The sequence below is a fragment of the Protopterus annectens genome, chromosome 1.part1 (assembly GCF_019279795.1).
Source record: "Protopterus annectens isolate FY-2018-M chromosome 1.part1, PAN1.0, whole genome shotgun sequence".
NCBI lineage: Eukaryota > Metazoa > Chordata > Ceratodontiformes > Protopteridae > Protopterus > Protopterus annectens.
The window spans coordinates 1,409,665,555-1,409,680,601 of NC_056726.1; positions in this window are offsets into that span (position 1 = coordinate 1,409,665,555).

Here is a 15,047-nt window from a genome sequence, read left to right on the forward strand (position 1 = left end):
CATGCCAGAAAATGTAGTGTGGACCACAGCCTGAAAGTAGGCATTCTAGAAGCTTAAGGGGGCTTTGGGAGGACTTACTGTGTTAACTAGTCCAGATTACAGCAAATAATTTGTTGTGCAGGTGGATGATTTGAACCATGGGTTGGGGGTAATACTCAGCCAGGTTTCCTCAGAGGCAGAAGAGCACTCAGTTGTATATCTCAGCTATAGACTCTAACCCAGGAAGGAATGTTATGAAGTTGTAGAAAAAGAATGTCTAGCCATAGTATGGGCACTGAAGAAACTTCAGCCCTATCTGTATGGAAGGAAATTCACTGTGGTACAAACCACAATCTCTTAACATGGCTACATCATGCCAGTCATCAAAATGCCAAGTTATTAAGGTATAGCCAAGGGTTACATGCATGTGACATGACAGTACAGCACTGTAGTGGGGTCAGCAATGCCAATGCAGATGGACTTGCAAGACAGGGTATGGGTTAATGTATTCTCAGACAGGCTCATTTCTCTCAAGCAACATTTCTTCACTGTCACTTGAAAAACTAGCTCGAGTCTTCAAGGGGGGGGGGTGCGACAGTGTGTGGTAGTGCCAGCTATACCTGCTCTTATTGTCCTTAGTGGTGAACTAATTGCTACTCTGGGGTACCAGAGAATGGCTGGTTAGTCTTTGCAAGAAGTATGAAAGTACTGGAATTGTTTTACAGTCTGAAGATACATTAGCAAATCTCTAGGTGTATACAGTGTTACACTTGTGCTAGATTCTAGTTCAGCTTCTAGTTGGGAGGGGGGATAGTATGGAAACCGCAGATTCAGTTGACCAGATGTGATGTCATTCTATAGCAAGAACTGAAACTGTATTTCAATATTATTGAGAGATGTGATAGTAACACTCAGCACTCTGTTTCAGAACTGACAAACCCACTCACCCACTTCATCTTGCGTTGCTTTAGTAACTAACCAGGGAATTGTAATTCTTCAGTCAGTTAGGAAAATAGTGAGATGAGCTAAAAATATTGTTTTTTCTTTATCTGTCTGAGTCTTTCCTTCTGTGTTATTGTTTATATTTCCTGTGAATTGAAACACTGGTGTTTATTGTAAATGGATATTCAATATTTTCATGTTCTTTTATTATTTATTATTAAATCTATTTCAATTTTTCATTATGGCTGGTCTTTTTAGGAAATATTTAACCTTTGTGAGTACTTGTATTTATTTAGTGGTGCTGTGGCATCATGCTCCTGAAAGTCTTGTTGTTCAGTTAACATTACCATTGGTATTAGTATTAGTTTCACTTAGTATGACTGGATACCCTGTTAAGAGCCTTAGAGTAGCTGGCTGGTGACAGTGGAACTACCTTATATCTTGGGTTGTATGGCCTGGTGGTAGAGCGGGTAATCTGTGGAATAGGGACACAAAACTCCTTAGTGATCAGTGTGGATTCTTATTTGGGGCCTGGAGAGAGAGTCCAACCCCAGGACTTGAGTATGCTCTTAAGGGAAATTTTGCTTGGTGCAGAGAGCTGCATCTGAAAATGTCAGTGTGCGTCTATTTCTCTCAAAGTGAACATTTCCCCACTGGTGTCCGTGGTGAGGATTGAGGCTCCTTGATCACTGGCCCAGAGAAGGGACCCCACACTTCTTTTACACTATTCAAATGTAATCTAGACAAATGGATGGACACACACAAATTCAACCCTGGTTTAGCACTGCTGTCACTCATGGATAGGGAAATATGGGTAGGAACAATATGTAAATGTTCTGTTCATTTCTGGGCTGTTAGCACTTGCAAGATAAGGGCTAAGAATTTAATGGGAATGTTTGTCTAGGCTTCTAAAGATCGTCATGGATCAATAGCTTAGTAAGTACCTCTGAAACATATGAATCCAGAACTTCTGTTTTTATACTATATTACCTTGCAAGGATGCCTGGTTGTTTTACTTGCACCATTTCTTACCCAAAGGCAAAATCACTCTATGTCTTCACAATACATAACTTCTGAACCTGTTAAGACTTCATTTCATATACCAAGAAACATTTATATATAGTCAGAGCTCTCACTTAGGACACTCACACATAAACACACACACGCACACACATACACACACACACACACACACACACACACACACACACACACACACACACACACACACACACACACACACAAATCTAGGCTGATAGCTTCATATGTATTTACTTTCATTCAGGTAGTACACATTTGGAACCGGATTACCTTTTTACTAGACATTCTCCTGACATAGTGCTTATCAGTATAAGCACTATTATAAGGAAAATGTATTTGGGAACTTAATGGACACTAACAAAGATCTATAGTATTATGCAGAATCATGGCAATGAAAATAAGGCTGCTGTTATAACTAATTTTAGAGATGTTAACCTGGTATGCATCTCTCATATCGTAATGTGGGATAGCTGTGGCCCTCCTTTCAATGTGAGAGTCCCACGAAGCTATCAAGGCATTTACTGTTCTCAACCTGCCATTAATGGCAGTATGTTAACTTTCACTTGAACTTTTTTTTTCCTTATAGAGCTCAGGTTGAATTGTTCACCTAAAATCCCTTAGACATCTACAGGCATCTGTGCTCATCACACACAGGTTTCCTGTTAAGCCAGAAAAAAAATAAAATAAACTAAGAGCAAACAATATAGGGAACAAGCTTGTATGACATTGATTCTGTGTGTGCTTTATTTAATTGACTATAGTATCCAAATGTTTATAAGAAGATATGAAATGTATCAGCATGCCTAGATTTTTACTATACCTGTGTATAAATGGCCATCTGTTTGCTTACTAGTAAGTAGATATAAATTAAGTTTTCTTAGTTGAATTTGTATTTCTCAGTTTATCTACATGCACAGTTACTGTATCTGACAGAAGCATGTCCACTAAATACTTGGCACGTCTGGAAGTTTTCTCCCTAGGCCTCCAGTCCAAAAGGAATCTTCCTAGATGTATATCCATAGACAACTAGTGCTGCTAAACAAATAAACACACGTTGTGATGGGAGATAAGGACCATTAAACAGTTTAATATGCCCATTATTTACTAGATAAATTGTAGCTTCTACTTATTTAGCACTTTATCTCACATTCTCTTTCCTTCCAGAGATACATTTATGTCTGTCCCATTCATTTTTGAATTACAGTACTATCTTTTCAGGAAGAATGCTTCAGTAGCTCTCCATCTTACCTGCCAATAACGTTTCTTTATATCTTCTCGGATCTGTACAGCAGAAGATGGACATTATAGTTTGCATCGCATGAAAGATGATATCACATAAATGGCATTCTATATAGCAAGTATAATTTGCAAGATACCAACTGCTTGATTATTGAAATGAACATATTTTCTTAATGTGCTAATAGTTTAGACAATCAAATTACAAAATGGTTATTACAAGGAAAAGATAATTTTATGAGAGACAGCTATAGCAGTGTCAGTGACACAACAGGTGGCATGTTTACCTTTTGTGCATAAGGCTATAGGTTTTATTCATACCTCTCAACTTAATAACACAAAAATTCTGGACAAACCTTAAATAATGGGGAAACAAAGACCTAAAAAGAGGGACACATTTTAAATATTGTCCTTATACACTTAGAACGATGTTAGAATAACAGATTGTATGTTAGCGTGCATTTTCTGAAGGTTAGGAAGTCTGAAACTCAAGTTTATGTCATTATTTAGTGACTTCAATCCTCTGTAGCTTGACAGAAAAAACTAAATTTTTAGAGCAGCAGACCAGAAATATGAGGCAAAAATCTGGACATTCTGTGGATTCTGGACAGTTGAGAGGTATGGTTCTATTCTCAAACCAGGTACATACGGTTAGCTTTAACCATCATAATTACAAGGATCTTTCAGCAACCCATAGGGCATACTAGGAATATCACTGGTGCCAGCTTTGAATATTCTACACCCATTCCTCAACACAATTCTCAGCTTGTGAAATAGCATATATAAGGATTACAAAGGAGAGAATCGACAGGAAATTTACAGCATAGGACATTTCCCTGAGGCCCTCAGTGCCACTGACTGCAGACATATCATCAAGGCCCCACCTGGCCCATAGTGTGTTAGATATTGCACTTTTAAATGTTTCTGCTTCCTCAACTACCAAGTGGTCTTCAATTCTCAGGGTGTCATCTATAATCTTTCTGTTTGCCAGCTAGGCAGTTCCTATGATTCTCACATATAATGCACATCCAACCTATAACAGTAGTTTATTTGGGGGAGGGACTTCCCACATGGTCATTTACTTGTTGGATGCACAAGTACAGAGACCAGTATGTACAGTTATCATAAAGGAAGTTATCGGGTGACATATCAGGGTGTCACTGTTGTATGGTAGATGATATACTAGATATGCACCTGAGTCATGGATGATGATCCCCATCCATAACCCCAGTCCATAGCACAGATGCATACAACACTGCCCATGAAGAAACACAGAACATGGTTGAAAGTATTTTTGATAAGATGAACGGATGCTTTTGCTGCTTTGATGTGCCTGGTGAGGTACTGCAGCATGTATAAGAGACCTGCAGCCAAATCTTTGTTGTGCATGTCATATTGCACAAAACTGCACTACAGAAAAAGCTATAGCAGCAGAGAAATATCCTAGCAGGTCCCATCATAGCTATATGGGTAGCAGCAGAGGAGCAGGATAGATAATCTGAGGATGAACAGGCAGCTGAGGTATTACATGCAAGGCAGAGACAGATATAATATATTGCAGCACTGGCAAAGAAGTAATATCTGATCCATAAATATGGGCTTTAATGTGGACAAGAGATAATAAAATGATGCATACATTATATCACCCAGACTCAGGCTATGCAAGACAGTACAAGGCTGGCCTTAATGTGCACAGGCCATTACCATCCACACAATTTAAGGGTGGGTATGGCACAGTCATCACCATTTGCACAGGTTGGGGAGCCAGAGTGGCACGGAACAGCTACACCATCATGTTGGCCATAGTCTGATAGTAGTGAGGTGTCAGGGATCACATGCAGTGGAATTGAGCTGCCATACTGTGAATGAGGATGATGTGCACTGAATGCACTGATGCATTTCATGACAGCAAAGGCGTAAAAGTGCAGAGGGATACACACATCCACTCTGACAGGGTGTCCAATGTTGGGAACTGTGACGCCCGTGCACTGGCCAAGCAATCAAGGAGCGTCAGTCCTCACCACTAACACCAGTGAGGGGCATCCATATAGGGGAAGGATAATAAATACACACATAGTAAAGTACAATTTCCCTTAAGAGCACGCATAGATCACAGTCAGTCTGGGGCTGGTTTCTCCCTTTTTCTCCAGGTCCCCAGTAAGACTCCCCACTGGCACAGCTATAGGGTCCAGATCTCAGCAAAGTGGGCAAGCTAAAACCTCCAGCACCTTCTCCGTCCAACCAGTGCTTCGTGTCTCTGCCCAAGTAACTGACACACACACACACACACACACACACACACACACACACACACACACACACACACACACACACACACACACACACACTTTGAGATAAGAGTATAAACAACCACACAGACACTCCTGGGGAATGCTGGCACAGGTTCTCCAGCTGTGCCCATTTTACCCAGACTATATGGTAGAAATCACTGCCACCATGCTATAAATCTATTCAATTGTTGATGCTGGAATCATTCTCAGTAGTCTCTCCAGATATACATTTATTCATAATGGTAAAAGCCAGGACAAAAATAAGGATTTGACATTTAAAAGAAGTTTCATAGCTAATATTTGCATTAAAGTTTGATAAAAAGTTAGAAAAGATTGCACAATTATATCCATCATTTAAATATAAAGAACAAAGAAATTGCTTACATTCAGTTTAAAACTTTGTATAATTATTTTGCGTACAAAAATATTACACAGTTTTTCAAACCAGTTTGATGTGTTTGTTGTACTATGTGCTCATTATCTAAGTTCATGTTTAAATTAAAAATAATTGTAAATAAAAAGTCTGTTTTCATCTTTGGGCGGCTCAATATCTGTTTCTATGTATGGGTAATATACTCAATATGAAGCTTTCAATGTAAAAAAAAAATGTAATTACAGATGTACAAAGGCGAACATAACAGTGGCCTTTTTAAAAAAATATGTGCCTATTGTTTGGGTCAGACTTTTTTTGGAATAAAAGAAGTTGCTTTTAGTTTTACAGTTCTTGATGGACTGTATCCTGATACTGGCAATTGAAAGAAGGTTTGATTACTATGAAAGACTTGTGATGAACCATTTGTAAGCCAGCATCAAGCCAATATTTAAATGAGAAGCTTATAAAAGGAATTGATAGTTGACTGAAAACAGTTTGTCATGCCAATATGTTGGATAATAACAGGAATTATTTGACTATCTCCCTGGAATACATGGATAAAGCTCTGACTGTGACCAAGATGACATAGGTTCAACTGATGAGTCAAGTAGTAGGTAAGGGGACCAGGTTAGGTGAGGAATAATGAGACATTTGCTTGCTTGCCGCTACTGGAAGAAGGGGACACAGTATGTTGGGTGTGCTTAGCATTGTGGCTCCTGCTGGAGACTGAGGGCTGATGGCAGAAACATTGTCATTAATGAAGTGTGCAAGACAGTTGATGAGTATGCTACTGGAAAGGTGGAGGTGACTGTACTGCAATGCTCATATTCACACTGACTTGGCAACATCAGTCAGCATATAGGTGGTTAGGACATAATAATGTAGAAAACACCAGTCAGCCACTATATGACGTATTTGTAGATCTGCTCTTCATCTCTGGTCATGGGGCAGTGCATAAACTGGCAGCCACAGAAACTTTGATCCCAGAAGAGATAGGATCCAGCTGAAAAAGGTTACATTGGGCAATGCCATTATATGTAGTGACCCCAGAGAAGATTCCAGTATTGGTGAGTATAAGTGAATTCAATAGCGACTAAAGATAAAACATACCAAAAATGCACATTATTCATAATTATTGTTCCAATTTTTTTTACTGTTTATATACAGAGGACATTAATCTTTTTTTATATAATTCAGTATTTTCATTAAGTGTTTGTTCTGAATGCATAACCATTAAATTCATAAATCTATTTATGTATTTTTTAATCTCAGCCCTGAATCTCAAGTATGGGTGAAACTGGACTGCGTGTTAGATTTTGTTTATTTATTTTTATTTATTTACCAGAATAGAGCACTGATCTCCATGGACCATTTGCAGACTCAGCCTGGGTGTGTTGTCTCTTTAAGTGACTTGTTCAGAGTCACACAGTCAGGCAACAGAGTCTTAGGGATCAAACCCTACACCACTGGACCACAGGAAACAATTTAACAGAATCATAATGTTCTAAGCAAACTCTATTTACATCCATTGACTGTCTTTCACTATTTGTAACTGAGAATTGATTACTTATTTTAGTTTTTGATAATTTTATCCCTGCTGCCATTGGCAAAGGCCTCAGCATGATGAGCAAAATGTATAATATCTGTTTTTACATAAAAAAACAGTTATATTTATTTGCTATAATGTACTGACATCAAATGACAGTGTGCTTCTCTGGGTTTAACATTAATACAGTATCCTTGTAATACCAGAAACTGTAGTATATTACTTAGCCTTAAGCCATCACACTCTTCTAAATGCTATCTTTTCCAAGTCAGTCATGTAGATTGTGGAATGCACTTCCAAACTCTGTTACATTATTTAAGATGGTGATTTTTAGACTAGACTGGATAACTCTGCAGACAGTATTTGTTTTTTGTTCACAGCTTCAAGATACAGGCTGCTATCCACTGAGGTTTTCAGTCTTTGATAACCTTACATTGTAGTGTTACAAAAAATGCATAATATCATGTCACGTGTCACATCAGGATGGATAAAACTGTCACTGACACTTTGTACATAGCATGAAGAGTTTTTGAGACAGTGAAAGATGTTATATTTTAACTACAAATTAGCATTTTTAGCTTAACATATAAAACAGGAGTAGCCACATCATTAGCTTTGCAAACACCTTTTTCACATAGCTTTTCTTTCATTTATGTTTTTAGAATTTACACTTCTTTACCTAATGGATCTTGGACCTTAATTTTGCCTACAGAAGCTCAAATAAACCAACAACCAGATGTAGGTGATAAGGGATATAACAATCCATAACTGCTATGAAGGAAAAAAGTTAAATTCATCTAGGACCTGGTTACAGCAGCATGGAATTGCTAACTCTTTTGAGTATTGGAGTGTAATGTTTAGATTTATCATAATTTTTCTTCTATCAGGTAGAAGCAATTTATTTCAACATTCATTTGCTGACTTCTTCATTTACACTAAAGAGGGCACATACAATGTGTTGATATAAATGGAGTTTAAAACAGACTAAGAAACAAACCAATCCAATTAAAAAGAGCTGCCAGTAACTTCAGTACACCTCGTATAAAATAAAAAAAACTTTAATCCAAAAGTCCTATAAAGTAAGATAAGCACTTTCACTTTACTAGTTGTAAAATTTCTTTAGATGACTACAAGCCATAAAAACACTGCTTAGTTTAAAAAGTCACATGATAAAATTAGCGATTTTAAAGTGACAAACCCTAGTTGACCCAGATACAGAAATACATTAAAAGTTCTAATGAAAAAACAGTTTCCTTAAACATTACATAAAACATCCTCTTCAAATACATCCTAAAAAATGTCTTTGTGTTTTGTAACCATAGAAAAGGAGAAATAAACATATGTGTAAAATGAAGTAAATAATCAGCACCGCTGGAAAATAAATGGCACTGAGCACCAATAAAATAGAAAATGCGCTTACCTGTTTTTTTTTTCCTCGAACAAAGGGTTTTTACTTGAAGTTTTTGTGATTCCTTTTTGAATTATAAAGTGGACATTACTTGGTCTGAATAGACATCTGTATGGTAACTGCTACTGACTGCCAGAGGTTGTCACTGAGCCTATTTTATTGTTCATAAACATATGTCTAAACTTAACTCTTCAATGCTTTTAGCTTAAGCAAAGCAGCAATTATAATATGGTCATTCAGCCCCAGACTGTTGTAAGAATTAAAATATAGCCACCAAAAAAGTTCTCTTTTTTTCCAAAATGATTGAATAGTTGCCACCATGTACATTAGGCATGACCCTTTCTAAATCTGTAAATTTGAAAAAGGGCCTGGCATGCTCCTTAATATGTTTGAACAAGGCATTAGTGCTTCTTTCTTTATGTATATCATAGATATGCTCATAGATCCACTCACTGAGCCTACGCTCAGTTTTAACTATATAAAAGCATTGACAAAACCGGCAAAGTGCTAGATAGACCATCCAAGAGCTTTTACAATCAAATCTGCCTTTTACTAGAAACATTTTCTCTTGTAAATTAAAGCAATCACCCTCCAAAATAATGTACATGATGGCCTTTGGTCAGTTGTTTTGGAAAAAAGAAAACTTTTTTGGCAGCTATATTTTAATTCTTACAACTGGCTGGGGCTGAATGACCATATCACAAACACTCCTTTGCTTAAGCTAAAAGCACTGAAGAGATACATTTACACATATGTTTATTTCTCCTTCTCTATGGTTACAAAACACAAAGAAATGTTTTTTTAGGATGTATTTGAAGAGGATGTTTTATGTGATGCTTAAGGAAATTTTTGGTTTTGCGTTAGAGTTTTTAATGCATTTCTGTATCTGGGTCATTTCAAAAACAGCTAATTTTATCATTTGACTTTTTAAACTATTTAAGCAGTATTTTTATGGACTGTAGTCATCTGAATAAGTTTTACAACTAGTAAAATGAAAACACTTATCTTGCTTTATTGGACTTATGGATTAAAGTTTTTTGTCATATATGAGAAGTACCGAAGTCATTGGTGTCTCTGCTTGGATATACGGAGTTTAACTGCAGGGTCAGAAATTAGTTTGTGATGTGAAATAGTATTTGTGAAACTGACTTCATGTTTGAACCTTTAACTGCAGCTTTCCTTATCAATCCACTTTAATGGTAATGCTGTAGATTTGGATTTTCCAGCTAGTGTTGCTATAAATTGTTTGATAGTTTAATCTGTCTGTTGATGACATCACTGGATGCTTTAGCTTTCCCTTCAAAGAAGAATGATGACTGTGTTTAAGGGGCTAGTGCTTCCCAAGGTAAGATTTCAGACTAAGTTCCTATTTGTGACTGTCAATAATGAAATAATTTCAGATGCCCTTTAGAGGATCACTGCACTTCATGATGGCTTGCAACTCATCAAACATAGATCTTCACTAATCAGCTCCCAGGGAGCAACAGAGAGTATGGCAAATGATGGAGAGGACAAGGAGACATCCAGAGTTAGACAGCCATATACTTTTCTGAATGACTATTGCAAATTCCTGCACTTACAAATAGTCCACAATACTTAGTCTTATAGCTGGAAAAGCCTGGCAGATGGCACAATAGGTTAAGGCTGTCAGTTGTAGTTCCTGTGCTACTGGGTTTGATTTCCTCAGCCCTCATTTGCCTTCTGTGTGACCTTGAGCAAGTCAGATTACCAGAATGCATACTTCTCAATCTCTTAGAACAAGAAATCTGGACAAAGTCACAAATAATGCGGGGGGGGGGGGGCAAAGGACCAAAAATAGGAATACGTTTTACATATTGCTTTTCCAAACTTAGAAAGCAGATAGACTAACAATTTTTGCATTAGCATGAATTTTTTGAAGGTAATGAAGTCTGAAACTCAAATGTCTGCCATTATTTTCTGACTTTAGTCCTCAATGACTTGCCAGTAAACCACAATTTTATGAGAAACAGACCAAAAATATGAGGCAAAAATCTGGACATTCTACAGAAATCTGACAGCTGAGAGGTACATATAATGTAAAAACTACAGCAGAACAGCGTAAGAACAAATCAGAATTAGTGTAGTAATCATTTATTTGCAGTTTTCATCAGAATGACTTTATCAGAATAGCTCAACATAAAAATGTTGTCCATTATATATGGAGTAACATCCAATCAGGAATAAAAAGACAACCAAATAAATGAATTAAATCAGTTAATTACCACATTCACTTTCTTTAAAAAAAAATTCTCATTAAGACTGCTAAGAAACTAAGCAATGTATGAATACATAATTCAAAAAATACACGTACAAAACAATTATAACACAATATCATCCTTACATACTTTTAACCTTTTATATTTAAAAAAAAAAAACATTTAATGTTTATTACATAATTTAGGTCAGGAAATTTGTCAGCCCCCAATTTTAACTGCCACAATGTTTCTTTTTGTTCCACTTTGTTCCTATAATTCCCTCCCCTTAAATACACAGGGACCTGCTCCAATACAGAAAATAAAAACTTTTTATACTTCTGACACTGCTGTGTGTGTATGAATAGTGCATTCTTCTTATCTTTAACTTTGATAGAATAATTATGGTCTTTGTCTCTTTTATTTAAACATCTTGTGGTCATCTCCATGTAATAAACACTACATCCTGAATATACACTTATGTATACTACCCCATTAGATTAACAATTAAATCTCCCTTGGACAGTGACAGTATACTGGATATGCAGTAAAAAGATGTTAGGTCCCTCCAAAATGAACCTACGTATCTGGCAAAATTATAACTAAGGATGCACACTGAGAAAGATGTATACTAAAATTATAACTAAGGATGCAGACTGAGTAAAATGTATACTAAAATTGTAACTAAGGATGCACATTGAGTACGATGTATACTAAAATTGTAAGGATGCACACTGACTAAGATGCATACTAAAATTGTAAGTAAGGATGCACATTGAGTAAGACGTATGCTAAAATTGTAACTAAGGATGCACACTGAGTACAACGTGTACTAAAATTGTAACTAAGGATGCACATTCAGTAAGATGTATACTAAAATTGTAACTAAGGATGCACATTCAGTAAGATGTATACTAAAATTGTAAGGATGCACACTGACTAAGACGCATACTAAAATTGTAAGTAAGGATGCACATTGAGTAAGATGTATACTAAAATTTTAACAAGATGTATACTAAAATTGTAACTAAGGATGCATATTGAGTAAGATGTATACTAAAATTGTAACTAAGGATGCACATTCAGTAAGACATATCCTAAAATTGTAACTAAGGATGCACACTGAGTACGACATATACTAAAATTGTAACTAAGGATGCACACTGAGTAAGACATATACTAAAATTGTAACTAAGGATGCAGACTGAGTAAGATGTATACTCAAATTGGGGTCTAGTTTTGTTTATACAACCATTTGATATTTTGGACTTTTGTTCTTCTAATAGGAACCTTAAAATTCTAACTAAGAATGCACACTGAGTAAGATGTATACTAAAATTGTTCCCAGTGTAGTTTCATTTTTAAGGGAACTGTTACTACATTAAGCGACAGATTAAGGACTAACATCAATTTTAGGAATGGTAATTGTAGAACACAGAGGTTAGTATATCTGGCAATGTGTGATACCTGTCCGGCATACTACATCGGAAAGATAGAAAGATCTTTCAAACATAGGGTTTACGAACATTTATATGAATTAAAAAATAAAAAGGAAACTAATGCATTGTACAGGCATTCATTAAGCTGTCCAAATTACCAAGGATTTAAGTTTGGTATATTAGACACCGTTGACATTGAACCCGGGGGGGGGGTTGGAAGAATCAGCTTAGCAAAAAGGAACTTATTTGGCAACTCAGGCTCGCCGCCAACTTCCCCCCAGGACTAAATGATAACGTATCCATATTACCAGCCCTAAAGGACAGAATCCAAATCAAGGATTGGGACCTCAGACTAAATAGATGACTTTATAATCATTGTGCATTTCCTGTCTACTAAAACTTACAAGCATTTTTAAATGTTTTTTTTTTTAAGTATTCCTATGTTTTTTAGGCATGAAAAATGTTTATATTTTATACATACATCATTTTATATATTTTAAATACAAAACAAAAAATATTTTAAAACTATGCATGTTTCACAAGAGCTGTGCATGCATGTATATAGACTTTTATATTTGAGAATTTAGTATTTATTTTATATTGGAGTATGTGTCTTTAAGCAAGTTTTTTTCTCGATTGATTTAACCTAATTCATTAGCTTAATATGTGCTATTTTTTTAGGTATATACAGACCTCTTCAAGCATGTGAATTATCCTTGTTCTGATGAAGTCATTGTCTATGATGAAAGCGTTTAACTACTAATGGATTTTGCTGGTGTTTAATTCAAATAAAGTAGAGTTTTCCTTGATGGCTACTGGGTGCATTACTTTTATGTATACTAAAATTGTAACTAAGGATGCACACTGAGTAAGATGTATACTAAAATTATAACTAAGGATGCACATTGAGTAAGATGTGTACTAAAATTGTAACTAAGGATGTACGTTGAGTACGATGTGTACTAAAACTGTAACTAAGGATGCACATTGAGAAAGATGTATACTAAAATTGTAACTAAGGATGCACATTGAGTAAGATGTATACTAGAATTGTAAGGATGCACATTGAGTAAGACGTATACTAAAATTGTAACAAGATGTATACTAAAATTGTAACTAATGATGCACACTGAGTAAGATGTATACTAAAATTCTAACTAAGGATGCTCACTGAGTATGATGCATACTAAAATTATAACTAAGGATGCACATTCAGTAAGATGTATACTAAAAGTGTAGCTAAGGATGCACATTGAGTAAGACATATACTAAAATTGTAACTAAGGATGCACACTGAGTAAGACATATACTAAAATTGTAACTAAGGATGCACACTAAGACCTATACTAAAATTGTAACTAATGATGCAGACTGATTAAGATGTATACTAAAATTAGGGTCTATATTATACAAATAAAAGTTCATATAATTGAATGCTGTAAACAGTGAAAATGCCGGACTTTAAACCCTTTATTATGGGGGGCACAGCCACCCACACCCTCCATTAATTATATATACCAACATCAACATCACACTATAGTGAAGAAAGGGCAAATTTCCCAATCTTCACTGTACCATGATCTCACAAAAACAAATTGACAAACAGCATTTTCATGTATACAGCCGTTTGATATTTTGGACTTTTGTTCTTCTAATAGGAACCCTAATATTCTAAGGATGCACACTGAGTACAATGTATACTGAAATTATATTTAAGAATGCACATTGACTAAGATGTATACTAAAATTGTAACTAAAGATGTACATTGAGTAAGATGTATACTAAAATTGTAACTAAGGATGCATATTGAGTAAGACGTGAACTAAAATTGTAACTAAGGATGCACACTGAGTACGATGTGTACTAAAATTGTAACTAAGGATGCACATTGAGTAAGATGTGTACTAAAATTTTAGCTAAGGATATGCAATGAGTAAGACGTATACTAAAATTGTAACTAAGGATGCACACTGAGCAAGACGTATTCTAAAATTGTAACTAAGGCATAGGATGCACACTGAGTAAGATGTATACTAAAATTATAACTAAGGATGCACACTGAGCAAGATGTGTACAAAAATTTTAACTAAAGTTGTACATTGAGTAAGATGTGTACTAAAACTGTAACTAAGGATGCACACTGAGCAAGATGTTTACTAAAATTGTAACTAAGGCAAAGGATGCACACTGAGTAAGATGTATACTAAAATTATAACTAAGGATGCACACTGAGCAAGATGTGTACAAAAATTGTAACTAAAGATGCAGATTCAGTAAGATATGTACTAAAATTGTAACTAAGGATGCACACTGAGTACGACATGTACTAAAATTGTAACTAAGGATGCACATTGAGTAAGATGTGTACTAAAATTTTAACTAAGGATACACACTGAGTAAGATGTATACTAAAATTCTAAGGATGCACACTGAGTACGATGTATACTAAAATTATAACTAAGAATGCACACTGAGTAAGACGTATACCAAAACTGTAACTAAGGATGCACATTGAGTAAGACGTATACTAAAATTCTAAGGATGCACACTGAGTATGATGTATACTAAAATTATAACT